Source organism: Phoca vitulina, unplaced genomic scaffold, assembly GCF_004348235.1.
Source record: "Phoca vitulina isolate PV1807 unplaced genomic scaffold, GSC_HSeal_1.0 scaffold65, whole genome shotgun sequence".
Lineage (NCBI taxonomy): Eukaryota > Metazoa > Chordata > Mammalia > Carnivora > Phocidae > Phoca > Phoca vitulina.
Window position 1 is genome coordinate 6,742,760 of NW_022589768.1, and position 7,315 is coordinate 6,750,074.

Genomic DNA, 7,315 nt, shown 5'->3' on the forward strand with positions numbered 1-7,315 from the left:
CAGCACTCACGATAGGCTAGGTCCCATGCTTTCCATATCCCAATCCTACAAGCTAGGAAGTATTGGTACCTGTCTTTTAACAGATGAGGAAACTGACACTTAGAGTAGTTTCTGGCTTGCCCAAGGTCACCTGGTAAATGGGAATTCGAACTCAGGCCTCCTGATCCCCAGAACCTAAACCCTTGACTAGTACATAGACCTGTTTGGGGATCATGGTGCTGTGTCCTGTATGGTCTCTAGTAAATGACCTCATGAAAATGCTAGACGTTTAAGGTAAGATACTGAAAGTAAGACATGACACTCGTTGACTTGTACCTCCCAGGAGACCCCAGAGTGTCTCCTGTTAGATCTTTCTTTCTTCCCCCAATACGCACTCACACCCCACATCCTCCCACCTGGCTCCATCGTGCCTTACCTTCTCCACTAGCCACCCCAAAACTAACTCAATGGGGCACAAGTGTCTGGGCCATTGACCCACAGCACCTGCCTTCCCAAGCGTGCCAGTCTGCAAGGGGAGTTGTGCTATAGTTGAGTGGGCTGTCTGGAATCCTCACACTGGTTGGTCAGTACTTCGTTACAATTTAAGATAACTGAGCACCCTGGTCTCCTGCCACGGCAGAGGGAGACAGGGAAAGTGAGAACATGGTGGTCCAGGTTCTGTGGCCATAGGAAGGAGCCTCTAACTTTTGGTCCAGAGGAAAGGAGGGGAATGTTGTGGTCTTCTGTGCTTTCCAAGGTCCCAGGAAGCCCAGAGAGTGCCGAATGGGAAGTGCAGGAGAGCAGACTAAGCTGTGAGCTGGTGGAAGGCATCTGCGACAGCCCTTTCCTGGGCTTTGCCCACTGCCCGTTAGGCCCAAAGGTCAAGTGAGGCAGTTGAGAAAAAAATCCTCACTTTGAAGCGTCTGAGGCCCTTCTGAGATGAGAGAATGGCCCCCTTTCAGCAGCCCCGCTTGGAGCCAGGACAGTATTCCCAGAGGGAGCAGGCCGGTGAATGGTCATCTGTCTGCCCACATGGACCAAGGCCTGGCCTGGAAGGGAGGAGACTCCAATTCTGGTTTCTGTTTGCAAATTCAGGGGCTCAGGAGTACTTCAATAAATAAACACCTATTTATTGAGCTCCTACTGTGTGCACAGCACTGTGAGGGACACAAAGAAGCACTGATTTGAAAAACCACAGATCAGAATTTCTCCATGCAAATGAGTTCGCTCCCCCGGGGAGGTGGGGTTACTCACATGTCCAGTGAGGCTGGCACTCTTTGAGGAACTACTCCCAGCCCCTTCTCCAAACTATCTTGAATTTTCTCAGTGGAGATGGTTGATGTTTTAAAATTAAAAATAGCTAGTTAGTCCTTTGGAGCTCATTCACCCATTTTCTGCTATGAGCCGGGCATTGTTCTTGTTGCTCGGGGAGGAGAATATCCTGAAAGTGTTCGTGGTTCAAGGTTTGCGAGGGGTGGTTAGCAGGTTGGCTGGTCATCCTGCTAAGAGCCACCCCCTCCCCCGCCCCGGAGCCCGCCTGGTCTGGGAATGACCCCAGCCCTCAGAGAGCCTAACTTATGCCTGGTATAAGGTGGCAGATAATGCCAACGCCCAGGGGTTAAATGACAATGACAGGCAGCCTGGGGTGCTGGGGGAGCAGAGAGGAGGGAGCCCTAACCACACATGGAAGGGATGGGGAGCCCTCCAGGGCTTTTCTGGGAAGGATGGTAATTGTCAGCATTCACTGAGCACCCTTTATGCACTAGACAAGGTGCTGAGCACTTTACATGCATCGATTACCTTGTTTTGTCCTCACAGCCCCTTCCAGGGACATACGATAGGATTCCCTCGTCCACAGTTTACATATGAGGAAACTGAGGCACCGAGACTTTAAGTAACTTGTCTGAGATCCCACAGCAGGGGAGTAGATGCAAACCCACTTGGTCTGATGCTTGAGTCTACCTGTTTAACTTCCACACTGTGCAGCTTCCGGGGAGAAGGGGAGAAGGCATGTGGTTAACCAGTAACGGACAGCTAAATTTCATTTTTTTTTTTTTTGGCACTGAAGACAGTTCTTAAGGAAGATTTGTGAGCCATGACAGTGTCACTGGATGCGTGCTTGGCCTCCCGATGGGGAACGTCTCAAATGTTGGAGGAACACGGGCTTTGGGAGGCAGACCGCCTTGGGTTCGCACTCTGGCTCTCCCACTTTTTGCCGAGAGACCTGAGACACCGACCTCTGAACATTGGTTTCCTCATCTGTAAAGTGGAGCTACTGATACCAATTTGGCAGTGTTCTCAGGAGGACTCAAAAGGATCATTTACAGAAATATTTAGCAGAATAGCCGCTCCATGAACGCCACTCCTCCTTTCTGTCTCTGAAGTCAAGAAGAACGACTCACAGGTGCAGGCTGCTGGGATTAAAACTCTCATAACCATCATGGGCCTGTTAGAAGATGCAGAAGACAAGTGGCCAGATCAGAAGCTGGCTCGAGAACCAGAGGAACTGGCCGCGTTCAGTCCTAGGGAAAGGACCGAAGGGGTAAGGGGAGAGGCCCGTTATTTTCATTTGCGGCTGTTCTGGAATTTGCTGACTCCCCGGGTTCCGTAGAATCAGCTTGCTGTCTTCACTCCAGCATCGATGATGGTGATACGACACAGCCCTCATGTCGACCCCTTTGCTGGGCAGGATGTGTTCCCAGGCATGGCCTCAGCAAAGTCATGGTCTCAGGCCAGCATTTCCCCGGCGCCATGTGCTCTGCAGAGATGGTGGCCCCGCTTTCCCAGAGTGAGCGCCACGTAACTAACGAGTGGAGTCAGAACTGGAAACCAAGTGCTCCCCACACACCCTGAGACAAGTCCTTGGGAGCAGGTGGTTTATTTGATAGGTTATCCTAGCAAGGGAGTGGGCAAAGTGAGACAGGGAAAGGGGGAAAGCCCATACAGAGTACATTAATGGGCAGGTGACAGAATGGGCAACTGAGGCTCCATGTCACTGGGGCCATCTGAGAAATCATATGGAACATGCCTCCGACTTGTGCACCAATCCAACAGCTCCTGTCCCCGCAGGCTGAGGGTTGCCCTTGACAGAGAGCGAGCGCTGGTCTGGGAGGAATCTTGCAGGCAGACAGGAAGACAGAAGAGACAGGTGCTGAGGCTGGGTCTTGCCTCTCTGGGCCTCGATTCCTCAGGTGAAAACCTGCCTTGCAGAGCCATGAGGATCAAGTAAGGCGATGCGCAGAAAGCATTCAGGGCATCCCTGGTACATTTCAGATCTGGCCGTGTGGAGCTGCCAACACTCAACCAGTCTGGGCCCACAGAAGTGGAAATTTCATCTCATTCAAACTGAACTGTGTGAGTGCCAAGAGATATTAACACTTACTATTATCACGTATAATCTTAGTCTTCATGTTTCACACACCCAAAGGGAGGCAGCTGGGACCGCTAACATCCCCCCAGTCCTAGAATCGGGATCTCTGGTGTTTTTCTCTCCTTCGAGGTAAGGGAAGGGCTCACAGCCTCCGTGAGTCAGCAAGGGTCCCACTCAGAAGGACTGACTCAGGGTCCTGCCCCTCCCCTCTCATGACTGGCCTCCTTCATGCCTCATTCTGGGTGGGGTGTGGAATGCTTTGCTCACCGGAGTCCAAATGCCACGTCCTGCCGAGCTCAGGAGGAATTTCACATTCTCTGTACAAACCCAGGCTGTGGAGGGATCTGACCCCTGGCCTCTCCCTGAGGGCTGCTTCCCCCCTGCTTACTGACTCCCCTGAGCTCTTGGAGGGGAGGAGGTGTGGTAGCCATCACCATGTTCACGCTGGTCTCCACGGCTCCCTGTCTCATCAGCTCCTGGACGTTTATACATCTGATTCTGGGCAGTTTTCTTGGCCTGGGAAGGGACAAAAGTGGCCTGAGATCCTGAGGACACAGCTGAGGAAGCACCGGTAGATTTTGCCTCTTGCCTTCCTTCTTCCCCAGCAAACAAAAACTGCCTGAACACACCATAAACAAAGTCAAAAGACAAATGACCCACTTCTGGGGGAAGGGGGAGTGGATATTTTCAGTCTGTATCACAGGTAAAGCGTTGACATCTAAATCGCTTTTTGAACTGAGAAGGAAAGGAGCAGAAATGTAATAGAAAAATCGGTGAGCAACATGAGCAGACAGTTCACAGAAAAAAGAAAGGCAAATGGCTCGAACATAGAAAACTGCGTTTGGTCTCACAATTAGAGAAATGCATATTAACACTTCATCGAACCATCATTTCTCACTTATTAAATTGGCAAAAATCCCCAAGTGTGACAGTTCACCGTGAGACTGTGCTGTGGGAGGGCAAAATGGCGGGGAACTTGACATCCAAGCCAGGCAAGTACCCTTTGACCCAGCCATCTCATTCCAGGGATCTACCCTGAAGATACAACTCAGCAAACAAGAACGTGGTTATTCATTGTGGCACTATTTATAAAAACAAAAGATGGGAAGAACCAAATGCTGACCAGTAGGGGACCGGTTGAATAAACTCTGGTGGGTCCACATCATGAGTACCGGGCAGGCCTAAAACAGAATGAGGAAAATCTCTGTGAACACACGGATAGTGATTTCTATATATATTGTTAAGTGCAAAAAAGCAAGATGCCTGAGAGTAGATAGTGTTACCTTTTGTGTAAGAAAGAAATGAAAATAGTAACTAGGTATTGACAGAGGCTGATACATGAGCTAGAGGAGATAAAGATGATAGGTAGACTTTTCGGAGTAAGTCCTTTTATATCATTTTAACTTTTGAACTATGTAAACATCTTACAGATTTGAAAGTAAAATAAAATGGAAAAAAAGCAAACCCTAGAAGTGAATACGAACAGAAGCAAATGAACCTAACTCCATGTTAAATTGATAATATTACTTTCAGGAGGGAATACTTCAAACAACTTTTCTGCTTCAACCACTTCAAACAACTTTTAAATACAGTATTCTGACTAGAGTGGAATTTATTCTAAGGAGAAAAAGAAATTTTAAAAGAAAAATTAAATTTCACTTAGTTTATTATTAGAAGTAATACTAGTATTGTAATTTTGAAACTACTTTATTTTTGTAGAATAAAGCAAATAAGAAAATACATTAATTTTATTAGGAACCAAGATCTGCAGTATAAGAGAAAAGAGACACAAATAAAAAAAATAAAAGAAATCTAGAAAATAAAACTTGCAGTATTAAATTTGCATTAAAAATTGTAATACAGAGGTATATTTTTAAAAAGTTTATTTTCTATCTCTGTTTTCTGAAAAGCACATAAAAGGGCACCTGGCTGGCTCAGTGAGTAGGGCATGCGACTCTTTTTTTTTTTTTTTTAAGTAGGCTCCATGCCCAGGGTGGAGCCCAACTCGGGGCTTGAATTCACAGCGTTGAGATCAAGACCTGAGCTGAGATCAACAGTCAGATGCTTAACCAACTGAGCCACCCAGGCACCCCAAGCATGTGACTCTTGATCTTGGGGTCATGATTTTGAGCCCCATGTTGGGGAGAGAGTTCACTTTAAAAAAAAGAAGAAAGAAAAGCACATAAAGCAGTGATACTCCAGTGACAATGAGCACACCTCGTGCCCAGGTCTTGGTTTCTAAACACTATGCAGGAAAAGTACAAGAGGAGCCTGGAACATTCTGTGTCAGAAAGCAAGGATGTACTCAAAGATCAATGGAAGTCATGTCAACAGAACAAAGCAGCCAAATTGAAGGAGCATCCTCTGATCAGATGTAGCCCAATTTGAGCCAAAGCAAAAAGAACAATGATGGTAATTAATTAATACTAAGAGTCCTTCGGGCTGTCCCCCCAAATTAAATACAGAGGGCGGGGGTAAGGAAAACTCTCTCTTTTTAAATGATGAAGGTCTATTTGCACATGTAAAAAGAGTGGTGGAATTAGAAAGATGTTTTATAAGCTCCAGTGTAATAATTAAGGCAAAGATCATCGATGGATGCCAAAATCATCAGGTCAAAGGTCACTGCAGAACTGCCCAGTGTCAAAGTAGCACTCCACACAATTACTGACTTCAAAGAGAAAAATGTGCCTTTACGATAGAAATACCTGGAGGTCATCATCATCATCAGATCAAATAGCACCGCTCAGAGGGAAGGCAACATGATAGTGTGTGCCTCCTGGGGTAAGGCAGTGTGAAGAACATGAAGTCATTTATGAAATATTCTTACCAAAATTTGTTTGACCTGAATCTACCCAAGCATCTCAACTGAACTTCTAGTTTATAAGAAATATGAAGCTTGAGGAGCGGGTGGCTCAGCTGGTTAAGCGTCTGCCTTCAGCTCAGGTCATGATGTCAGGGTCCTGGGATTGAGCCCCACGTTGGGCTCCGTGCTCAGTGGGGAGTCTGCTTCTCCCTCTCCCTCTGCAGCTCCCCGCCCCCCCACCACTCATGCTCTCCCTCTGGCTCTGTCTCTCTCAAATGGATAAATAAAAATCTTTTAAAAGATTAAAAATTAAAAAATAAAAGGAAAAGAAATATGAAGCTTGAGGAACAAATGAAATAACACCATGTGGATGCAATTAGATAATATGGGACCTTCTACAGAGTCTCTTCAAAAAGCCAATGTCATTGGTCTGGCTACATAATTTGGGGGCCCAGCACAAAGGGCAAATGCAGGGTCCCATGTTCAAAAAGCAAGAAAACAGTGCTGTTAAAGATACTCTTTTCTTCCACGGTTTCTCTCTCTCTCGATTGGTCATGATGTTTTAATGCCATCTTAAGTAAAGAGAAATTAGAATTTTATGTTATTAGCATGCAATATATGCAATCTCAGTATTGTGCAATGCCACTTTTAAACACAAAGGTAAAATTAGTTAGGTCATATGTGGAATCACCAATATGACACATTTCATGTTTCGTACTTTCTACATGCATAGGTATTTGGTTCTTACCAGAACAGTGGAAATGTTGCATAAAACTAACACAGCTGTTTTTATGTCACGTCTTGATACACTGTGCCACCCTCTCTACCATCCATGTATTTATAAATAAGGAAGTAGGGGCGCCTGGGTGGCTCAGTCACGTGTCTGCCTTCAGCTCAGGTCATGATGCCAGGGTCCTGGGATTGAGCCCCACATCGGGCTGCCTGCTCGGTGGGGAGCTTGCTTCTCCCTCTCCCTCTGCCACTCCCCCTGCTCATGCTTGCACTCTCTCTCTCTCTGAAATAAATAAATAAATAAATAATCTTTAAAAGAAAGAAGGAAGGAAGGAAGGAAGGAAGGAAGGAAGGAAGGAAGGAAGGAAGGAAGGAAGGAGGAAGGAAGGAAGGAAGGAAGGAAGGAAGGAAGGAAGGAAGGAAGGAAGGAA